Source organism: Podarcis pityusensis (genome assembly GCF_964106645.2).
Source record: "Podarcis pityusensis genome assembly, chromosome: 6".
Taxonomy (NCBI): Eukaryota; Metazoa; Chordata; class Lepidosauria; order Squamata; family Lacertidae; genus Podarcis; species Podarcis pityusensis.
In genome coordinates, this window is record NC_138030.1 from 49658380 (window position 1) to 49682765 (window position 24386).

Consider the following 24386-nt stretch of genomic DNA (forward strand, 5'->3'; position numbering starts at 1 on the left):
AGACATGCCCCAACAAGCATGGAAGTGTATAACACAAGTTGAGAGGCTTAGATTTATTTATTTTTTTTAAAAAAGACTGGTTAAAAATGCACAACAGTGCAATTTTCATTAATGATGGATGTTTTAATTATTTATTTGCACAGCCCAATATGGTGGCGGTGGGGAGGGGGTGTGGAGAAGAGAATAGACAGTACACTGAGAAGCTAGTACGAAATGGTAAAGAACATTTTCAGGGAAACTTTCCCCTTCCCCCGGAACCTTGACGAAGAGGGTTGCCGACTTACCTACTTCCTTACCTGTCTCTGCTGGAGACTGTTGTGCAGGCAGGGCTGGAGAGTTCAGGCAACGACCAGTGAGGAAGCAGCTCCGCCTCCAGCCGGTCTCGCAAATAAGGAGGTGGAGTTGCTGAGTCCAAGCTCAAGAAAAAGGTGGTGTCGGGTGTGTCTGAGTCCGGCCTCTTTCAGATTTGCTAACCTTTAGCCCTGGGGCCCTAGAGCAGTTCACACCTATTCTGACTAAGATGACATGACTCAATATAGGAGGCGGGTGGGGAGAGGGAGGCGGAGATCATTTGACGACGAAAGCACTTTTTTGCAAATGTACAGGAGAGTTTGCCTCGCTCAACAATCCCGGGGCAGTTGTGCGCGATACCTGACCCTCACAGTGTAAACAACCCCCTCCCAATCTCTTCCGTACGGGTGAGGAGCGGGAGGACATCAGGGTCCGCACCGAATAAAATAGGCGGAAAGCGCGGGAGCTGAGCAGAGGGTTGCAACAGGAAGAATTATCTGAAAGACGGGTGAGGTGGGGGGGGGATACACAGCTGAAACCGGGATCTTCTGGAGGCGGGAAGTAGCTGCTGCGGAGCTTTAATGGTGTCGATTCTGTGGAAGATTCTGTGGCAGAGGGTGAAGCGGCTTTCGAGAGAGGAAGCCGACAAATGGTGAAGGAGAGAGAGACGGCGCGAAGTGTCTCCTGGAGTGTGCGTGCATAATCTCTACACCCGGGGAGCCGGATTCTATTCCAAGCAGGTTTACTCGGAAGTCAACCCCGCGGGTCTTCCTCGCAAGAAAAGCACAGGATAGTCGGGCGAGCGAGAAATTCTAGGGGCACGACCCCATGAGTGGTGAGTTTCTGTGAGGAACCTGGATAATTTTGACGCGGGTGGGAGGGGGGCGCATAGTGAAGAAGAGTGTCGGGGCACATCAACTCTCTTTGCACAATAACTCGGCGTTAGCTGGAGAAAGGCTGCGTGCAAAATGTGTTTGCGTGTGAATGGGAGGTGGGGGGGAAGAGAGGAGGAGGTCGAGGTGAACCGAGTGGTCGTAGTCGGTTGCGCGAGGAGAGCTGCGAGGAACGCGGAGTGACGGTGAGGCGGCGGCGGGGTGGGGGCGCGCGAAGAGAAAGAGGCGCAGCAGCCCAATGGGGGGAGTAGGTGGGGGGTGTCAGGGGCGCGCGAGAGGAGGAGGAGGGGTCGGCGAGCGGGCGGGCGCGAGGCACTCCTGGGCTCTGCGGGCGGGCTGGTTGGTTGGTTGGTTAGCTGGCTCTGGGTACGCGCGGCGCGGGCCTGCTGAGGCGGGTTGGCTGTGCTGGCGGCTCTTCAGGCGGGCGCGCGCGGACTGGGCGGGAGCTCGTGCGAGGGAAGGGAGCGGAGGGGCTCCGGGAGCTGCCGGTGTGTGTGTGTGTGTGTGTGAGCGCGCGCGCGCGCGTGTGTTCACGGAGAAAGAAAGAGAGAGAGGGAGACGGTGGCGAAGCCCGGCGCCAGCAGCTAGTTGGCGGGTCGGAGCGAGGCAGCATGCGGGTGGCGGCGCCCCGGGCGCGTGTGGTGAGTAGTTTCTTCGGCGTCTCACGGTCTTGCCGGTCACCCGCCGCCTGTTGAGTAGCGCGAGGGAAGGCTTGCCTTTGCTGAAACAAAAATACCTTACCGCTCCCCCCGTTGCCCACCGAGCCCTAAAGCTTCCTTCGAGGTGAGTTGCTCTGAATGCGCCGCCGCTTTCGCCGGGATCAACCTCGATCCCTGGGGCAGAAGCGCCTTCTTTCCCCTTGTTGCCCTGGGATTCTTCCTCCGCTCCCACAGCGGCAACTTGCCCTCCTCGGGGAGAAGAAACCTTTTGGACCTGATCCACTCTCGGTTAATGGAGTTGTGCGTGCAAGAGGGGGGAGGGGTTGTTGCCCAGTCCGCCCGTCTCTTACCTGCCGACGCCATTCTCACTTGATTCCTTTTCTTTTTTTAAAATACAAAAAATCCGGATTTCAGCTGAGGGTTCTTTCTCCTCCCCACCCCCCACCACCTGCACGGATTCTTGGCTGCTTTTTCCACGCTGGCCTCCATGTGTGCGTGTGTGCGTTTAGTTCATATTATTTATTACACGGAGACTTGCATTGTACCTGTTTTGGAACTGTTGCATGATACGGCATGTGTATGTTCTCCTCTCCGCCCTTCCTCGATTTGCATACTTTGTTCATAGCAGGCACAAAATGCAGAACTTTTTGTTTTAATCAAATGGTGGTGTTGGTTGTAGACACTAATTTAAAATAAAGAAATTCAAAGACCCTTCTTCCTGATCGTTTGCTGAAAGAGTTGTTTTTTAGATTAAAAAGAAACCCTAATATGTGAAAAGAATAAGAATGAAAGCATCAAATGTCCAAATACTCTTACAGCCTGGAAACATGAGGTTTGTTTTCCATGTTAATGAACGTGGCCTGGTGACCTTTCCCACTGGAAGACGTAATATACTGTGGTAGCGCCTGTAAGAAAATCAGTCTCGGTGTATATTTCCCCCCCAATGGCGTTTTGAAAAGGTGAAGAATAGACATGATCAGTCTGCCTGACTTCACCTGCGGTGCCTAGAACCTAAGACTTGCACGGTCAGGAATGTTGCCTTGCCTCGCCTGCTTCTCCACCCTGAAAGAAATGTTTAGAAATACAATCTTTTGGATTTGTCCCAGGTCTACCATACAGTCTGGAAAAGCGAAGCAGTGACACCACTCCAGTAAGAGCCTCGAAACCAGATGCTTTCAGAATGCCTGCTTCATCCTTTCAAATGGCAACCAAGAGTGTCGGGTTTTTTATTTCTTCGCTTTGTTCTTTTTGACTGCAGATTGATGGAAAGAAATGAGAGAGAAACAATGAGTTTCCTTGCTTTGGTCAGACTGGTTTGTGGTTTTGTTTTGTTTTAAACTCAGACAGCTTTAGAAAGGTGCCTTTTTGCTTCAAAGTCTATGCTTTGTGCTCTGAGCTAAACATGGGGTAATTAGAAAACTACCTGAATCACATTTTTTCTCTGACAGTTGCTTATTAGCATTTATCATTTTGTTTGCTTCAAAGGAAGAAGTGGATAAAAATTATGGAGTGTTTTCTGTGTACTTAACATTAGCTTTTTTTCTGTGATGCTGGTTTCTTTTTCTTGGAATAATGTTTGCAGGGGGAAATGAGGCAATTAATTTTTAAAAAAATAAAATATAAATATGCAGCATGTTAAATAGTAGTTGGCAGGGAGTGTTAAAAGCTGAGCAAAGTTCCTCTACATGTCGGTGGCTTAGGTGCTGTTGTATTTCTCAGAGCCTTGAATGAAGACAGTGGTAGGTTTCCCTTCAGAGTTAGGTGAGAGAATATACCCTGCTACGATAAATTCCTTTTTTATTTCTCTTTTGCCACATTCAATCTCTGAGGTCTTCTAATATGCTTGTGCTCAAAATGTAAACTTTTGCCCCCTGTTGGACTGGCAGGAGTACTTTAGAAGAGAAGAAAAGGGCCCTTTTAAAATGCAAATGGTGTAGGCACTTTGTCAGCCAGCTCCCACTCAACCTGTTGGTTTCTTTTTAACTGAAGCAATGACTGGCAGACTGTATGAAATCCCAAGACTGCTTCTGAATATCAGGAATGAGAGTAACATTTTCAGTTTTACACTTGCCAGTTGTTAAACACCTCATGCTGTTGGCTTTACATGGCTGTGCACAATCCTGAACTATGAATAAATTTGAGTTCAGTATTGTGCAGAGTAATGTAGCTGTGTGAAATATATTAACAGAATGAAGGGAAATGAATGCATGAAACCCTTGGTTATTTCCTTTATCAATTGTTTCAGTTAAGCTGTTTCAGCTCTTGAAAGTGCAAACTAAGTATTCACCATAAAGATTAAAACCATAAAATTTTCCACTCTTAAGAAACATGCATGCATGTAGATAACTTGTATGCACAAAGGGTGATGGTCCGTGGCAATTACTTCAAAGAGTGCTTAGGATCATACTTATTTAGCTATCTGTCATACATGTTATCAACTGTAGTTGTGCTGTCAAAATGGCCACTTGTCAAGTAGATAACTGAATTATACAGAGTGATTTGTTGAAGATATAGCTATGGGTTAAGAAATTAGCTATCTTGATGTTCTCAGTGTTTTGCAATCTTTGAATATTGTTAATTCAGCCTTGTAGTTAGGAGGTGAACAATCCCAATTCACAGCCTCCATAATGTAGCCCCAAGTTAACTGGTTACATTATGGAGGCTTTGCCCATGTCTGTCTTTGTCTCCTCAAAATTGTAGGAGGCTCGTGATTTTCTTTGGGCAGTTTTTGCTCACCACAAGTGAACAGGAAAGTGTTGAATTACAAGCATAAATTAACTTTGCCATGAAAATAATGAACAAATAGAGCACAATCCACCAGGAATGCTGTCTCATTCAAAGGAGTAAGAATGCAGGAACATAGATGTTCTTGAGTGCAACTTCAGTTAATTTATGTGAGACTTGTGCAGGGACAGTGCCTGGTTGATAGTTTTATATTTGCTTCTGTTAATAACCATATATGCTCATCTTTAAAAAGAAAATGCTACATGACAGTTTTAGATTGCCAATGCTGTAGGCTGCTTCTCCTTGTCGCTAGAGGCCCTGGGGTGACAATATCTTCATTTAAAAAACTACTTGATGTGCATAGCACTTATTATCTTGATGCTTGATTCACAGTGGCCAGTTTTATGTTGCTGTCAGTGTACTTTAATCCTTGGTTTATTACTTTGCCATGATGCCATTGTTTTAGCTGTGGTTCTGAGATAGTACTTACATTCAAGAGTGTGATCAACAAACTTAACTTTATCAATAAGAAATCAATGTAGCCTGTCATCACAACAGCCAACCTTGTGAACTAAGCCAGTTATAAATCAGTGTTAGTTTATTTGTGTTTCCAGTAGGTTGCTTTTAACTCACTAACTTTGAGGGTGACCTGCTTTGGCATTCCTCCCATTTCTGGAAAAGGCATTCATAGCAAAGAGTTAAACAGCTTATGGACAAGGAGCTAATGCATCCCTTAGCGCAGAAGATTTTTATAATTCAGCTTGGTTATAAATATCGCCATATGCCTTTGTTTGCTTTTTTATGTACTGCTTACCCATGATAGTGTGTTGGCTTTTGGCAGAAACAGTAAAAGAAGTCATAGCCAGCCTTCCTCTGTTCTGCTGAAAGTGTCAGAATATTTAGCAAATAAAGTATGAACAATTCTGTATTGATGCCTTTTGGTTCACATGGGCTATAAATAATGTTTGGATTGTTTTCATTCTGGTTTATTATGTGGTGGTGCTCCTAAGAAAGTCTCACCAACATCTGTGTCTTTTGCCAGCAGCAGTTGTTGGAGAATGCGTCTCCAAGGAAGGAAAAATATAAGTGTAACAGAAGAAAAGTCAGTTTTTGTGGGCTTTGAGAAGAATTGCTTAAAGAAGATGAGTTTCAGCTGAGTTTTTGACCTTCTGTAAATCTACTTGTAATATAGGTTCATACATTTTCTTTGGAGTCTATATACTTAAATCTGCAAATGACATTGTTGGAGCCTGCTAATAGCATACTGCCAAAGAAGCACAGTTTTTAGAATGTTGTCCCATTATACATCTCAATTTCAGTATTTCTTTTGCCAGGAAATGTTTCTAAAAGATGCAGAGCAACTTCTGTAAGGAACATAATGTTGCTGATCGTATTGACCTTCATTAGGCCCTAAATCTGGGGCCTTTCTTTTCCCTGCCCCTGCAGTTATGTTACTGTAGACTTTAACTGATATCAACCTAATCAGGAGTTTCCCCCAAAAGAAATGGATTCCTTGGATGTTACTTAAAGATACTTGAATAAGACGAGAGCTTACGTAAACTGTTTCAGCAGAGTGCGATTAACATGTTTGTGGCAGCATAGTGTGTAATCGACACTTTCATATACCGTGGCTTGCGTGATAATGAAAAGGTTGAGATGTGTATTTTATATGGTAATAGGATTGTAAACTTACAAACCCATCAAGTATTTGTTGGATCAGCTAAATACCACTAGACAGCAGTTTTCTGGACTTGTTAGTATATTATGAAGGGCAAACCTTTCTGCATTCCAATTTTACAATGGTTTCTAAAGTGCTTTTCAGAAGAGGCTAAGAGTTAAACTACTTAGTTCCCATTATGGAACACAAATATTATAATAATGGTAAAATGCTATATCTAAGATGTTAGGGGGAAATGCTGATGTGTAATGCTAATCCAGCACGGAAATATTAAGTGTCCCTTGTACAATGCAGGATAAGAGGATCACATAGTTTTTGAATCATAGAATTGTAGAGTTGGAAGGGGCCCTGGGGATCATCTAGTTGAACCCCCTGCAATGCAGGAATCTCAGCTAAAGTATCCATGACTGATGGAATAGTTTGACAGTTATACTTGAAGTGGTATGCATCTAAAGAGTGCACTGCATGATTTGTGCAATAAAGTGGTGTAATGCTTAATTTTTTTTATAGGTACCCAGAAATAGAGGTCTGAAGGCATAAATTCAGTAGTGTGGGGGCTTCTGCTGCAATCCTGATAATTCACTTTTTTTCCCTAGCTCTTTGTCTTATAGATAACATGGGAGGATATTTTAAAATGCTCAGAAGAGATACATCATATTGGACAACTACTGCTTGTTAAGAACCTGGTTTATTTCTGCTTGCTGCTTTACTGTTAGTTAAATATTAATTTAACTTGGATTTGTTCAGTGGATACCACAGTGGTTATCTCTACCTCGCCTTGAAAAACCTTGGGGCAGACTGCTTTAAACAATTCACATTTCTTAATCATGTTTTCAAAAATGTTGTCTTTTAATTACTGTTTATGCTCTGCTTTCTTAGTCAGCAGTTTTCACTTCTACTAAAACATTTCTTTCATCACTATTAAAATATTGGCCAAGAAGTCATGGTTATTGCTACCTAGAATATTGTTCAGACTTTTTGCATGTGCAAAGCAGTCTCAAGTTACATTATCTGAATCAATGACTACGTGCCAACAGGGGAATGGGGAAATAATTGCAGTTTACAGAAAAGTGATGGCTGTTGCATTGAATTTCAGTTGTAGGTTTGCAGGTTTATTATTGTGTCTTACAAGTGGGAGTTGCAGTAAAATGTGGAATGCTCCTATTCAGTGTCCTATTCAGCCATTCCTTCTGCTACTATATCCCATTCCCTCTCACCCTTTGTTTTTCTACCCAACCCTCAAAGCCAACACTTCATGGCCACTCAGTCTTCTGGCTTCATGGCGTGCTCAGTCCCCCTTGGGCTGTCTTGCGGAGCAGTTACTCCTTTAGTTTTTCCTCATGAATTTTGTTTTACTTCTTCACACCTTGTTGTTTTCCCAAGCCTACTCATACCTCCTGCTTGTATGTCTGTGATCCTGTTCTAGCTGTATAAGGCTAGCTACTTGGATATGTTTGGCATTACAGTCATACTTCGGGTTGAAGTAGCTTCGGGATGAGTATTTTCGAGTTGTGCTTCGCGGCGACCCGGAACTAACGGAGCGCGTTACTTCCAGGTTTCACTGCTCGCGCATACGCTCAAAATGACGTCGCGAGCATGCATGGAAGCGGCAAATCGCGACCTGTGTGGATGTGGGTTGCGTTCACTTCAGGATGCGATCCCGTTCACATCCAGAGGTACCACTGTACATAGTATGTAAAAGAGGGACTTGCAACAGAATGTTGCAGTGTGGCATGCTCCTGTTCAGACTTCTCCATTCCATTTCCCTTCCTGCTTGGCTTTCTGTATCTACTCCCAACTATTAGTGAGCATTCTGTGACCACTTGGCATGCTCAGCCTTTATTGAGTTGCTTTTAGTTAAGTTTGTTTTTGAATTCCTGCAACCTCTGAGATTTTGCAAAGCTGCCTTATATGCTGTTATGCATGGATGGTTCCATTTTGGTTACATTAGTATTGATATTCACAGATTAAATATCAGAAATAGAGGGATGATGATGATGATGATGATGATTTGTTAACACTTTCATTAACTTGTATTAAACTTGACTTGATCAAGTTGGGCCCAGGAAAGACCTTTCAGCACAGTAGGATGGGTTGAAATGGCATGTAGTTGTGCATCTATGTTGAAATGGCACAACATGTATGTTCATTGCCTATTGATACCATTGAGAGCCCAGATGACATTTTATTAGGCATTCATTTTTTTTAACCCTTTCTCTAAGGAGCATAGAGCAGTATACATGGCTCTTCTGATTTTAACTCCTCAGAATGATCCTGTGAGATCGGTTAGGTAGAGAGATTATGATTGGCCCAGTGAATTCTGTGGTTGAGTAAGAGTTTGAATCCAAATATACTTAGTGAAAGTTGAAACCAGTACAGCACACAGATTTTGAAAATGAAATATATCTGCATTTGGCAGGAATTTACCTAGGTCTCCTCTATGGCCAGTGTGAATTTTCTGTTATTAAACCATCTTTTCTTTTGATTAACATGTCTATGTAGTAGATATATTTCTGGTTGGAATTGTTTTATTTCCTTGGAGTATTTTTTTCTCTTTGCTCTTTACTTTCACTTATTATACATTTTGTTTTTATTTTACATTTTTATGCTGTGAACCGCAAAACTGGGAGGAGCAACAGATGTGGCTTACCTTTAGACAGTAGGCTACATTCCAGCAAGATGTTTCTATGTGCCTTTCTTTATCCAGGCAGGGAAGAGGCATTATTTCAGTTCAAGGACACTTCCAGGCAAGAAAAAGCACGTAAGGAGGACTTGGAGCAGGACTTGGGAGGTATGGGGTCTGCGAAGAAGGAGCGAGATCTGGGGATAATGCTGAGGGTTGAATAGAGAGACCTGGAGTGTTGCATTTGGCCCCTGTACCTGAGATTTCCCACCTCTGCTCTAAAGCAAAGTGCTTTCACATACATGATAAATTATTATTATTATTATTATTATTATTATTATTATTTTAAAAAGTAAGTTTCAGAGCCAAAGAGGTTGGGCATAGGAGAGGGAGGAAGTTCAGGAAAAAAGATAGCTGTAGTTAATGCTTGTCAAATAAAAAATGGAGTATTGGTTTCAGCATAACCTTGTAGGAGATTGGTGGCGAGTGGTTATTCTGTGGTGACTTGCGTGTCCTGACCTGTTACATGGATTTTTTTAAAAAGTCTCTTTGTTTAGTGTAGGCATTTACAGAGTTCATATGCATGATCAAATAACTTGTGGTGTTCAGTTACACAGGTATTATTTGGTCATAATTACAACTGCTCAGCTGGATTCAACTATTTCTGCATCAGTGCACCCACATCTTCATTCAGAGGTCCATAAATTTTGTGTTGGCTCACTAGCCAGTCATTCTCAAGTGGAATGAAACGATACCTCTCTCCTACCCCAAGGAAGGGATCTTGCTTCACTGCATGTGCTGCTTCAAAGAACACAGAAAGAGACAGCACTTGTTTGTTCAAGATTTGGGTCCATTTTATTTTCTCTTGGTGGCAATCCTCTGGTTTTTCACTTGAAACAGACTGGTTGTTGTTGGAGCCTTAGGCGAGCCTTTCAGCTGCAGCCAAGCTCTGTGGTAGTATCTGTACTGCCTGCAGCTGCACCATGAGGTGTCCACGGCAGCAGCATCTCAAGATGGCCTTTAGCACCTGCCTCTTAAGGAAGTCTTCACTCTCACTTTTGTCTCTAGCCATATGGCAGGAAAGAAGGAACAACAACAGAAACTCCTGTCAACACCAGCAGTGTACGTATATCTGAAAAGGGGGCCTATGAGGAGGAGAATGTCCACCCTCAGGACCCATCTGAGGCAGCATTGCAAGGGAAGTCAGAGAGAAGTGGTAAGGAGAGATAGTGAAATAAGTAGGCAGGGAAAGTTGAAGGAGGAACTTTGGGTCTGAGGGGAGGGATGAATGTGTCATGGTGGAGAAAGAACAAGGCAAGTAAACAACTTAGAAGAACCCTACCCTAAGCTACAAGGAAGGTGAGCAACTTCACTAACACTAGCAGCACCCCATCCCCTTCTCTCTCTTGCCTTCTTCCCATTTCCCCAACATTTCCACAAACATTTGGGAAGGTGGTGGCAGAGCTCTGAGAGGCAATTTGTACAGTTTAACTTCTCTGAAGCCCAAGGTAAAAGAAGACCCTACCCAAACTTCATATAATCTGTTCATGCCACAGCACTCAAGGGTGAGTGAGTTGGTCTTTCTTGCATATAAATCAACATGCAAGAGACCCAAACCTCTTCTGGGTTCTCTGCAACTCCTGAAAAAGATGACAGGATTTGCAGGACCGTGCCCTTGTTCTTTAGGAGCTTGCACTTTACATCCTGATCACTTAGCACAGAGGTTGCCAACATTTTTGAGCCTGTGAGCACATTTGCAAACTGGATAAATAGTCATGGGCAACTGCTCCTACCACAACCAAGCACACACACCTTATTCTGCGAATGCTTCTTTCAAGCCTAATTTCAACAGTGGTAGGGAACTCTGCAGGTGCCAGGGAAGGACTTGTGGAACATTGTTGTCCCCAATTATTTTCTTCCCAGGTTTGGGGAAGCAAGAGAAATCCTACTTTACGTACTGTAATTATTAGAGAAAAATAGGGTCTCTGATCTGTCTAATAGTGTTATCATAGATGTCGGGCTGGCAGGCCTCTGATGAGTGTGCACCAGGGGCAGCAGGGCTGGCTCAGGAGTGGGGGCGGTGGTTTGTAGAGGCTTGTACCAGCCAGGAGGCAAGAATTGGAGGCAGGGGAAGCTTTAGAACTAGAGGTTGGAGCACAGGATGCCTCAGAAGAAGACGAGAAAGAGGCAGTCAGGCAAGTGAAAGGCTAGGTGCTTCTCCACCCTTTTCTGTATCACTGTCTCCCAGAACCAGGAGGGAATTGAAAAGGGATGTATTGAGAAAGTTTCCACTCTGGTGCAGTCTCAGACTGTGTGCACGCAGCCCTTCAGGTGAAGGTATATAAACTGGTGGAGGGGGAGTGGTCCCATCATTGCTGCAACTGCTCCATAGAGTGTGGACCTGGGAATAGCTGCCTAGCTGTTAGATTGGTGTGCATAGACATACAGAGATGTAGAAGTGACTGTGTTATCTTTGACAATAAACACTTAACTGTCTGCAGTGTGAATTCCTTGGCTGGGAAGTGCCGTTGACAATAGATCACAATCTTTTGTACCCTTTCAGGTTGACCTGGTTACGGTGCCAGAGGAGCATTTTCACAATCAGCAAAACATTTGTACCGGATTATTGCACATCATGATCTATATGGCCCTTTTCCTGCACACGAATGTATGAATTAAGTTAAAGGGCCTGCAGAGGAAAACACAAGCAACCTCTTTCAAGTCACATCCTGAACAGACCAGAAGGAAAAAAATAGACTCCCATTGACATCTAGGGGAGACAAATGACTAACGCAATCAGTCTTGAATTGTTAAGTAGCTATATACCTTCTGTGACTTTGCTTCTAGCCAGTGTTAGAAAAGTTAGATAATCTGCAACATGGTACAGTGAACGGCTATGCAAAGACCTGTTACTATTATGCAAACATAACATTAACTGGATTGGACTGTCTGTCCAGAAGGGGCTGCAGCTGGCATACCAGCTGTAACTTGTGAAAGTTGTGTCATGCCACAGAAGCTGCTTAGGCCTCCAAAGTCAAGGCTGCTGCTAATGATACCCTCAGATTATAAATTTGAGACTTTGGAAGAGTTGGTTGAATGCTACTACTCTGGGCAAATAAACCACCATCTTGTTTGGATTGACATTTGTTAGTCATCTTCTAGCCCATTAGAGAATCCTGTTGTTGACTCAGCACTCCTATGGCTTTACCTGAATTTGATGAGAAGGAAAAGTAGAGGTGGGTGCTATCTACAGGTTGATGACACCTCACTCAGCAGTTTTATGTAGGTCTCAAGTAGTATGGGGGACGACAACACGAAGCCCTGCAACAGCATATCTGCTATGGTTCAGAGCAACAATCTGCCATTTGGGCTGGGCGATAACTAGTTTTCGGTATTGTGATATATCAACAGCAAAACATTGCAATATATTGCTATATCTGAAATAAGGAAGGAACGCAGAGGCAAACAGGACAGTGTCCTGGCAACTGCTACTACTTAAGGGTCTAAAATGTATAAATGATTATATTATCAATAACCTTATGGTCACTTTCAGCAGCAGGCAAGCCAATATGCAACCAAATGAGACTTTTGGTTGGGGGCTTGGCTACCAAATGGTGGTATTCAGGACAATCCACTACGGTGATGAGTCATAGTGAATCCAAGTAATCTGGGATTGTCAGACTGCCAGCAGACAGTGTTTAGCTGGTAAGTTACTGTGATGTTTAGCTGGTAAGTTATCACAATGTTGAAAACCAGATATCACCTAGCCCTCAGGCACATTGTGATTCGTGATATATTGCCAGGTCAAATATTGTGAAACAGTTATCACGATGTGAACTTTAAACTGACTTTGGACAATATATTGATATATTGCCCAGCCCTATCTGCCATCACCAGCTTTTGGAAACAGTCATCAATCAAGGCTGAGAAATGGAGTTTATGGGCATCTTGATAATTTTTGGGGGATGATGGAACTTTTAGAAATTGCTTCTCATAACATAACCATGCTAAAATGATAATTACTGTCGTAGTTTTTGTAGCATTCTGGCATAAAACAATAATTGGAACTATGTCACTTTGCAAACCTGAGTAGATCTATAGACAAACAAATAACAAGAAATTCCTGACCGTTTTATTAACCAAGCATAGTGAAATGCAAGCAGTTAACAAACAGTATGGCTCGTGAAACACAGTGCCATAGAAACACAACATCCTTTGTGCCTAAAAGCTGCAGTGGCTCCTATGTTCTTAGCATTTATTAACTGATTTTCTAAATTTCTCTTTGACCTGCAAACAAAAATGTTTCTTTTTATGGAACTTCTTTTATAACTAGTTTGTTCATGTCACCTCTGTGTAAAGGCATTTGTGCATTTTTCTCTCTCCTCCCTTTTGGGCGTTCTTTGTAACTTTTGGTTGAAACAATAAACTTAGTGTTCCTTTTTGAACATCTGGTTGTTTTTGAAATGGAGCTCCATTAAATAATTAGTTTTTAACCTTAATCATATGAGGCATCTTTAATGGTTTGTGTTTTTGTTTTCCTCTGTGGAGACTTTACTTCCTGAATTCTGTTTCGTTGTTCTGATCTTGTTCCTGGGCAACTTTCAATTATGTTGTGTGAGGTACTAAGGAGAATTGAACCCATGGAAACAAGTGTTTCACCAAGCTGAAAGGCGCTTGATCTCGTTTTCCATACCTCTTGTTAAAATAAAAATTGTAAACGTGTGAAAAAAAACTGTTATTGCTTTCTGGAGACCTAGGAAACAGAAATTCATATCTAATATACTTGTGTTTCTTTCTGACTTTATTGCTGCCTCCATAGGAAAATGCCCATATGTAAGCCTTGAACTTAACAGTTGAGGCTAGTAAATGCAGCTAGATTTTTAGTCCAGCAAGATTTAATATGGACTATTATTGAAAGTTGGCTGATACATGAACTAATTATCTGCACAGAACGACACTCTTCTTTCCAACACTTCATGTTTCATACTTCATCTAGTCTCTCTCCCAATCCCTAAATCATGAAATCAAATAATTACAGAAGCTTCTCCTTAAAAGTTCAGTGAAAGGAAGCTTACAGTTGGATACATCTTAGCATCCCTAACACCAGACAAAGACAGAGCCTCAAACGTCCACCTGCTCTATATTTTTCCTTTGTATGGGATCCAGGCAGCAGTGTGGAAAACAGCCAGAGTTTAGAGAAGTAATTTGGAAGGTAACTGATTTTACTGAATAAGAGGAATGTTTTAATGTCCCTCCTCATATACAAAAGCAGTAAGAAGCCTATTGAACATTAACATATTACATAAAACTGAAATATGAGTATATTTATCACTAGAAACTTGAATACAGTATGCCGTATTCAGCGACAGGGTGAGCTCCCGTTGCTCGGTCCCAGCTCCTGCCAACCTAGCAGTTCAAAAGCACGCCAAAAAGTGCAAGTCGATAAATAGGTACCACTCCGGCAGGAAGGTAAACGGCATTTCCGTGTGCTGATTTTGGTGTTCCATTGCACCAGAAGCAGCTTAGTCATGCTGGCCACATGACCCGGAAAAACTGTCTGCAGACAAACGCCGGCTCCCTGAGCCTGTAAAGCAAGATGAGTGCCGCAACCCCGGAGTCGTCTGCGACTTATCTTAACTGTCAGGGGTCCTTTACCTTTACCTTTTTGCTGTTCAAAGACGACTATAGTTGGCTCTTACATTCTGTTAATCAGCATATAAAATGTTTTAGAAAAGAGAACTTCACAATATTGTATTAGATTAGTGGTAATTAAAATGGTGACTCTTTTTCAAACTTCCTTTTTCAAACTTACACTTTTTATGTCATTTGTTGCTAATCGTGATGGGGACTAGGGAATCCCGAATTTAGAATTGTTCTACCTGGCAAATCAGCTTCCAGAAGATAAAAACAAACTATGGTTTCATTTAGAATCTGAACAGATAAGAGGGTCTTTCTTTTCATTCATTTTTATTCTCTAAGAATAAATTCAGAAATAATCTGCATATGTCTAATCATTTGGTCCAGATGGTGCTTCGCTGTTGGCTTAGGAAGGTGGTTGTACTTGCTCCAGTGTGGTACCCTTTAATTCCCTTGGCATTCCACTCCTTTTATAACAAAAATCATATACAGTGGTACCTTGGAAGTTGAACGGAATCTGTTCTGGATGTCCGTTCGACTTCTAAAACGTTCAGAAACCAAAGGAAGGTCCTGCAGCCAATCGGAAGCCGTGTACGCCATGTCAAACGTTTGGGTTCCATAGAATCATAGAGTTGGAAGAGACCACAAGGGCCATTGAGTCCAACCCCCTGCCAAGCAGGAAACACCATCAGAGCACTCCTGACATATGGTTGTCAAGCCTCTGCTTAAAGACCTCCAAAGAAGGAGACTCCACCACACTCCTTGGCAGCAAATTCCACTGTCGAACAGCTCTTACTGTCAGGAAGTTCTTCCTAATGTTTAGGTGGAATCTTCTTTCTTGTAGTTTGGATCCATTGCTCCGTGTCTGCTTCTCTGGAGCAGCAGAAAACAACCTTTCTCCCTCCTCTATGTGACATCCTTTTATATATTTGAACATGGCTATCATATCACCCCTTAACCTTATCTTCTCCAGGCTAAACATGCCCAGCTCCCTTAGCCGTTCCTCATAAGGCATTGTTTCCAGGCCTTTGACCATTTTGGTTGCCCTCCTCTGGACACGTTCCAGTTAAAGAACGTTCCAAAGAACGTTGGCAAACTGGAACACTCACTTCAGGGTTTGCAGCATCCAGGAGGCAAAATGTTTGAGTTGTAAGGCGTTCAGGATCCAAGGTACGACTCTATACATGCAGCATTCTATTTGTATGCTGTCTTTCCATAGTTAAATCCATACTCTAGGTGGCTTGAGATGCGGGTGGCGCTGTGCTCTAAGCCACTGAGCTTCTTGGGCTTGCAGATTGGAAGGTTGGCATTTCAAATCCCTGTGATGGAGTGAGCTCCTGTTGTTATGTCCCAGTTCCTTCCAACCTAGCAGTTTGAAAGCATACCAGTGCAAGTAGATAAATACTGCTGCGGCAGGAAGGTAAACAGTTTTCCTGTGTGCTCTGGTTTCTGTCACGGTGTTACGTTGCGCCAGAAGCAGTTTAGTCATGCTGGCCACATGAACCGGAAAGTTGTCTGTGGACAAACGCCAGCTCCCTTGGCCTGAATGCGAGATGAGCGCTGCACCCCAATGTCACCTTTGACTGGACTTAACTGTCCAGGGGTCCTTTACCTATTTACCTTTAACTTACAACATGAAATTACATAATTACAAAAAATACATTAAAAATAACATAACCAAAATGAATAATTCCCACATAAATCAAAATAAGATCTAAAAACAAATTTACATGCCAAAAATTAATATAAATAACAGCAACAACTCCCTCCAAACATAAAAGCTCCTAAACAATACGGCAACCAAAGATTCTGTTCAGCAACCTCAGATTCTGTAGTTTGAGTCTTGTCAAGTCCCCTCCCTCCCAGGCCAGGTGGAAAAAGGACTGCAAGGCAGGGAACAGGTTTTCCGGGACTCACAGCCATGATATAAGGAGGTTAGGGTATATATTTTACCTTTAGAGGTAAAAGAAGAAGTAGTAAGAACAATTTTTTTCTGTTTGGTATGATTTTATTGTTAACATTAATTATGCAGAATGTAACCTTTCGCCCCTGCCTCTGCCTATAAATGGCTGTGAATAACACGGTAAAATAGAAATACATGCAGAACTTTACAAACTAAGGTTTGCTGGAAATGCAGCTCACCCCCCTGTAAAATCAACACTTTATGACAGCTTTGCTGGCTCCCAGTATGTTTACCATGCACAATTCAAAGTGCTGACTAAATCCTTTCATGGTTTGGGACTAGGATTCCTGAAGGATTGAAAACCTCCACATGAGACTGCCCATGTGCTCAGCTGATTGTTAGAGGATTTTAAGTAGGTGCCGTCACCAATGAAGTGTGGCTGTCTGTGACCAAGAAAAGGGTTGGTGCGGTAGTGATGCCCACATGTAGAATACTGTTCCCAGGGAGGCTGTGTCTACACTATTTTGCTTGTCTAGTGAAGGTCCTTTTATTTTCTTTTTTTTAAAAACCCACCTTTTGACATGGAAGTGTTTTTTAATTCTAGTTTTATCTGCTGTTTCAGTTTGCTTATTTTGTTTTAAAAGGCTGTTTGTTTTTGTGAAACTTTGTGTAAACTGCCTTGGAATATTTTATCTGAAAGGCAGGATATAATAATATAAACAAATAAAATCTGTTCATTGGTTCTTTAATCCAACTGTGACAAAGAAGACTTCATCTGTGCATCTAATTCCCTCCTAAAGCCAGCTATACAGGGACGAAGCTTTACAGTAGTGGTGATCTACCCCTTGCCCATGAGCCCAATTTGGCCTGCCAGTTGTCTCTCTTTGGCCCACCAGGATGCTTTGGCCAAGCCACTCCCACCTGCCCTACATCTGATGTCATAAGATGTACCCGTGGGAACAGGTAAAAATGCTGCTGTGTCTAAGGAGGCTTACAGGTACATTTGATCAGCTGATAGTCGAAACCTGCAAAGTGTGGTGCACAGCACTTTGCAAGTGCTGAGCAGCTGATTCAGTATCTGCATAACGTGATGTGCAGTGCTTTGCAAGATCTAATAATCATTGGGCGTTCAGCTATACAAAAATGGATTATCTGGCATAACTGTGATGTAAAGTGATTGACAGGTGGGTGGCCCTGTCCACCTGTCAGATTTGTCCCATAGGATGATGTGGAGATAATGATCTGACCTTCTGGCTGCATCCAGTTGCCCACTCACCCCTGCAGCATAGCACAGCAGTTCTAGTGGCTTCAGTGCTAAGCTTCTACTACTGGAAGAAAAGAGACTCTGGCTCTGCCTGCTGCAGGATCCCTCTCTTGGTGCCCTTCCTTCTCCTAGTGTCTTTTATTCCAGTAGGGGTGTGTGTGTGTGTGTGTGCTGCGTACAGTTTGATAATCACTGAAATAAACAAGTAAACTTTAGGTGACATGATTTTAAGCAAGTTATGTTATCATACTTCCATAAAGTGGAAAATTGTTTTGAAATCTCAGCTGCAGGGCTACTAACTAACATGCCTGTCAGTTTGGGGTGATCTATGAGGTCTTTCCTAAGATAAGTACTATCTACCAATTTTCAGAAATGACTTTGAAGAAATAATAGATATCATGAGCCAGAGCCCTAAGAACTGTGAATCTAGTTCCTAGAGCCCAAGGGGCTTTATACTAGTTTTTCTTAAAATAGAAGCCCCTCTTGATGTGTGAGAAGCTGCTTTAAAAATTGAGAAGAATTGAGGGGAAGTTTGTGGTGTGGCACATTGCCCAGCTGTTCAAAGAAAAAAAAATGGGGGGAATTCTTCTGGGTGAGCATAAGCTCTTTGTGTGAGCCTGAGCATCTCTTTGGATCATAGCCATGACCATTGACTCTGCAGAGGATATAAAACTGGAAGGAATGAGGAACTATATGGAGGGCTAGATTAAAAGTGAGCAGTGGTAGATTGAGAACAATGAAATGAAATTTAAGGAAGACACATGGTGAGTTTTGGGAGTTAAGCACCAAATATCTGAGCAAGAGGCTCTATCTAGTTACCGTATTTTTTGCTCCATAAGACACACCTAATTTTTAGAGGGGGGATGCAAGGAAAAAAATATTCTTTAAAGGGAGCGTTGAGCAGAGCCTGTATGCATCCCATACAGCCAGAACAGCCAGAAGCCAGGACAGCGTACTGGCTTATGGGATAGCTGCGCGCAGCCTCTTCCGGGCAGCGGTATGAAGGCTCCTCCAAGAGCCGCGCTCCCTTTAAAGAGTGTGTGGAGCGTGTGTGCGGCTCTTGGGGGCTTTTCCCTGAGGAGGGAGAAGGGCAGCCCTTCCTCCTCAGGGAAAAGCCCCCAAGAGCCGCACACATGCTCCACACGGCTCTTTAAAGGGAGCGGTGAGCAGAGCCTCACGCCTGCATTCACTCCGTAAGACGCACACGCATTTCCCCTTACTTTTTAAGAGGGAAAAAGTGCGTCTTATAGAGCGAAAAATGCAGTATATTTTGTGTAGGTTTGTTGGTATGGCTCGCACCATTTTTACCTGTGTTGTCTACTCCTTGCCATGTTTTCTTTACAGTGGTACCTCTACTTATGGACGCAATCCGTTCCGGGGCGCCGTTCACACCCTGAAAAGTCTTAAGTAGAGCGCCGCTTCTGCGCTTGCGTGTAACGCAATAGAGCGCTCCTGCGCACAGAAGGCTTCTGTGCATGCGCGGCAAAACCTGGAAGTATACACTTCCGGGTTTGCCATGTTTGCAACCCAAAAATCCGCAACCTGAACCTAACTCAACTAGAGGTATGACTGTACTTGCATGTGTTACCATTTTCTTTTTGTCTGCATATTGATGTATTGTGTTCTCACTTGGTGACACTGGAGTTTACTTGTCTGTCACATATGTTCATTTTTTTTAAAAAATACATTTTTATGAAATGCTGTTGTTGGAAATGATAGAAGAAAGAATGTACGTCAAACATTGCAAAAACAAATGATCTGCTTAAGCTTTAAAGCAGGGATGGTGAGCTCTTTTCAGCTTGAGGGCTGCATTCTGTTCTGCGTAATCTTCTGGGGGCCACATGCCAGTAGTGGTCTGGACCAGAGGCAAAAAAAAAAAAAAAAACTAAGCAAAGCAGCAAATGTGAATTTTATCTTTGTATAGTAGGCTAGTTTCTACACATGCACTTCTCTATATCCTTTGTCCAGGCAAGCAACAGAAAAGCATTATCAGAGTTCAGGGACACATTTCAGCCTTGCAAAACCGCTCAGGGCTGAGGTTCCCCCCCCTCCCTTAAAGAAATCTCAAAAGGGTTGCTGGAATGAAGATGAGAGTAGCTTCAAAAATTAGTAGAGGACAAGAAGTACCACTAAATTTTGAGAGTGAATGAATGCATTTGGAAAATGAACACATTTATTCATATTGTACAGTATGTCACTTATTTCTCTTTGACAGATAGGAACTGAGGCTGAAAAGCACTCGCTTTCCCAACAGAGCCAATAGTTGTCTTGTGTGAACTAGGATTTGAAATGCTGATCCCACAGCCTTCCTTGTGGGCGGAACCACATTCTTTAACACATTACACTACCCTAATTAAACAATGTTTTCTGACTAGCTTGAAACCAGTGTGGAATAGGATTACTATGTATGGTATTCCAGTAAATGAGGAGGGACTGCTTTTCCTGTTAGTTTTTAAGGATTGTTATATGCTTCTTCACTGAGTTGGAATGTATGTTTATCTCCTTAAACAATTGTTTTCCTATATGCATATTTTTTGTAAGGTAATTTAACTTTGCTTACATGCTGTTTTCATATTTTACTGAGTTTTTAATTTCCCACATCATAAAATACAATTGTTAAGGGTTCTCCTGGGTGATTTTCTCCCTTCACATTTTGCCATCTTTTGGTAAACTCTTGGCATTTTGGTTTGGGTAAATAGCCATCTTCTGCTACTGGCATAAATAGATATTTTGCAGATTGGCTGTTGTACCTACAAGCCAATGTGACCACACTCTGAAAATACCTGAAGGCAGCCCTGTTTAGGGAAGTTTTAAATGTCTGATGCCTTATCATGTTTTTAATATTTTATTGTGAGCCGCCCAGAGTGGCTGGAAAAACCCAGCCAGATGGGTTGGGTTCAAATAAATTATTATTATTATTATTAATCTGGAAAGAATTCTGCTAATTGTGATGAATCGTGAAAGGTTCTGTTGTCAATGTGGGTGGGCATCTGAACATATGTGAGCACTGTATGATATGCCCATGGGTAATGGTGCTGCTAAGATGTGTTAATTGGGGGAAGTTTCAGTATAATTGTCATGTGACAAGTGCACCAAATAACCAGATATGGTGATAGTCCTTAATGCACTAACTTTTATGCTAAAACCCCCAAATTCTACCTTTGAGATATATAATGTTAGCATGTTATAACAATGCAAATATGCAAATCCTATTCTGCATCCAGATTTTCCATTGCATTGGGGGTTTTTTTGTTCTTCCTCCCTCTCCAAAGGAAGATAGTCATTGGGGTAAAGGGTGTAAAGCACAAACAAGTTAGGAAGTCTTTCCCCTTGCTTTGCAATTACAGGGTGGAGGAGGAAGGGAAAGTAGAACTGATAACTTAAATAAAGGGAAAAAATGGTCAGAGCTTTGGTCTGTTTTTACTGAATGAATTGATAGAAGTTGCTCACGATTTCCAGCCAAAATTATTATTATTTGGTTGGTACCCATTTCAGTTCTTCACTTCAGATTAGCTGCAACATTGTAAGGGGAAAAGGCAATTTGAGGAGTAGGATATCTGAATTACCCATTATTACTCACCTATTGGCTATAACAGAGACTGAGAGGTGTATACCGTGCTAGTCCTGCTCAGAGTAGAACTAATGAAGTTAATGGAAATGACTATCTTACTTTCATTAATTTCAATTGATGTACTCCGAGTAAGGCTTGCAGTGGATACAACCCTGGTTCACTACCTTGTTGCCATAGTTGTGCTGGCTTCTCTGTGTTGCTGGAAAATTTGAGAATCGCAAGACCATTCCATACTGTGCCTCCTCTGGTGCATATCACGTTACCCTAGTAGTGCAGGAAGGAACAGCCCTGCTGTGGCATTCATTGCACCATGCTACTGTAAGAACTCAGTCCTGATGGTCTTAGATGCATGTCTAAACTGGATTGCATGAACTTTCACAACTTATCAACGCAAAAGCATATATGCATATACTGTATTGTGTTTAGATATTACTAGAATGGGAAACAGTTTGTGGTTGGTTGTACAATTGTTATATTGTCGGGAAGTTGTCTGACATAACAAGTCTGTTTCAAACAAGGGGCAAGTTTTCTAAGTGGCGCTCAGTGCTTTTAAATTATTGGTTTTCTCTGGATCTTAAATGATTTGACAGGCTGTTGGATTCTAATTGCAGAGTGTAATTAAAATAAACACCACAATGCTAATCATTTATGTATTTTGCCTGTGGCTGAAGTTTTAAATTGGGCACTGTGATAGTTCAGTGGAAGTGTTGTTATTACTTTCTATTATTCTGCATGTTTTCAGTCCAGTGATATTTTTGAAAAGTGGATAAAATACTGCTGCACAGTGTCATTCTGGTTTTTTCATTACTTAATTGTATATTCTAGTAATAATGTAATTATTGCTTTTAACAAAATCTGCCTGACTTGAGTGTTTAATTTTATCAGACTCGAGCAGTTGCTGATGAGGGGAATAAATGACAGGTTATGCATGGATATGAATGCTCAGTTATTAGCTTCTTTGGGGGAAAATGTTTTGCTTCTGTCCAACAGTTAGTGTTGCAAATCAAAGCAATATACCAGATGTTTTTCTTAATGACTGCAATTCTAGTTTTTTGTTTTGTTATTTTTTTTTGTAAATAAGGAAGTTTGAAAGGACAGCATTTCCTTCTCTTTAAAGTTGCTGTTGCTTGTCAGTGCCACACATAAAACGATTATTTCACAACCACTCCCTCTGGACCTTAGTGGGATAAACGTCTTTGGATAACGCTTTCCCAGGCTCTTGTTGCAACGGAAATGGATTTTGCAAGACAATAGAAGTCTCCTCCATGGAAAAAGTGTATGTTAGATCAGAATTCTAAATCTATAAAAGTTTTGCCTTAAAGATCAGGAAATAGGAACTAAGATTCCCCTCCCCAAAAAAATTTAAATAAAGATTGAAAGAAAATAGATAAAGGTTAATATCAAATACCTGACATCTTTATATCAAAGATAAAAAATAATTTAAATAAAAGCACAAACCAAAAGGAGGAAAAGAAAGAGAAGAGAAAAGCAAAACAGAACAATCCTTAGATTTCTGACTACCTGGTAGACCATTTTTGCAAAATCCATATGGTTATTCCAACACTTCTCATTTCTATTCCTCCATGGATAGTCTATGTACAATAGGGATAAGAACATCAAATGTGAATATATAGTAATGTCTTTTTGGGTTTTAGCATTCTTAAAGGGCTTGAATTGCTGCTATGAATGTGTCAGCAACGATTCTTCATGAAGAATTGGAAATTCAAGCACAGTGTGCATGATTTGCTTATCAGTCAACATTTGAACATGTGCAGAGGACTCTCCCCCCCCCGCACCTTTCCCCCGCTTTGGCTTACCTGCTGCCTTCTTTCTAACTCAAGACTGTTTTGGGAACTTCAAAACTGAAGGAAGAATTGAGGTACACATGTAGAATTCTCTCCTCTGACTCAGCTTGCTGTGTCTTAAATGTTTTGAGCAATTAAAGCAGGGGAGCTAATATTTTCTTATTTTTTAACTCAAGGGCCATATTCATCCTCTTTGCTGACCCTCTTGGGGCTGTATCCCAGCATATGACACAGGAAGTGAATTGCATCCTTGTCAGGCACTGGATTGTCTATCAAAGTGTTTTCTTTTTTCTTTTTACTCCTTTACCAAATCACTGGAACGTGGGGAAGAAAAAATGCTTGGGGGGGGGGTAGTTGAGACTGGGGGATTAGCCACCCTGAATTTAAAGCAATGACTCCTTTTTAACCAATAAGAGTATTGTGACACCTTGAAGGCTAAGAAATGTATTATGACATCAGACTTCATGGACACTTAATTCCAGCAACATAATGTTTACAAAAAATATGGCAGTACCAAATAGGCAATTAGAGAAAATCCCCACCTCCAGTATAAATCAGAGTGTAAATGCTGAGTTTTGAAAAACAGCAGTAAGGAATACTATTAATAATGAAATGCAGTAATCGTATATACGATATATGAAACAGATGTTGGGAATCTTTCTTTGTTCTTTAACAACTGGCAGAAATTTGCATATTAATAACAAAGTAGCAAAATCTTGTGGCACTTTAAAGACTAACAAATATGTTGTGGGATAAGCTTTCATGGGCATGTAAGCTTATGCCACGTAAATTTGTAAGTCTTTGAGGTGCTGCAATACATTTTGATCTTCATGCTGCAGTAGCTATCTCCATTGAAATTGTCCTCTTTAACAGTAATTACAGTAAACAATACCTTAAAAATGGAAAAGGCATAAGACTTGTACAAGTGTGAAGCATGCATGTCTTGAACTTAAAAACATGATGCAGTAAAAGGCATTGGCTGAAACTTTTCAAGGTCTCTAAGTGATATAAAAACATAAAACAGGCTGCTGTTAGAAATCTATTAAAACATTACCTGGTTCACTGAACATTCACTGTAAGCTCCTCCTTGAAATCCATTATATTCCTTTTAGAAAGATGTTTTTTAAAAGCCCCAGCAACCTTGTCTGGACAGGTGGACATCAGGGAATTTTGTAGCTTTATTTTTATAAAGAAATTGTGCAGAATTAATATTGATTTAATATGGCAGCTTGCTAGCACAACCATATCAATGGGTCACTTTCCAGGTTTGCTTATAAAGTGTCTTTCTTTCTCCCTCACACCTCCTCTAGTTCGGGAATGTTTTTGCCAGGGCAGAGG

At 41.8% G+C, this 24386-nt stretch overlaps 1 protein-coding gene and 1 long non-coding RNA gene across 13 annotated transcripts in view; one reads left to right on the top strand and one right to left on the bottom strand.

The window, feature by feature from the left end:
• Positions 1 to 571: 571 nt before the first annotated feature.
• The window catches only part of PTPRF (protein tyrosine phosphatase receptor type F), a 479704-nt gene continuing 455889 nt past the window's right edge, over positions 572 to 24386 (top strand). For 4 of the 12 annotated variants that reach the window (XM_081009319.1, XM_081009325.1, XM_081009329.1 and 1 more), the window contains exon 1: positions 1639 to 1825. The gene's annotated coding sequence lies outside the window, so the exon portion shown is untranslated. Of the gene's footprint in view, positions 1127 to 1638; positions 1826 to 24386 lie in introns of those variants that run through there. The other 8 variants (XM_081009326.1, XM_081009327.1, XM_081009330.1 and 5 more) reach the window with 4 other exon arrangements.
• Positions 19117 to 23186, bottom strand: LOC308479199. The gene is made up of 3 exons (XR_013987549.1): positions 23061 to 23186; positions 22765 to 22835; positions 19117 to 19527 (listed from the first exon to the last, which is right to left on the bottom strand). It is a non-coding gene; the product is annotated as an uncharacterized lncRNA (long non-coding RNA).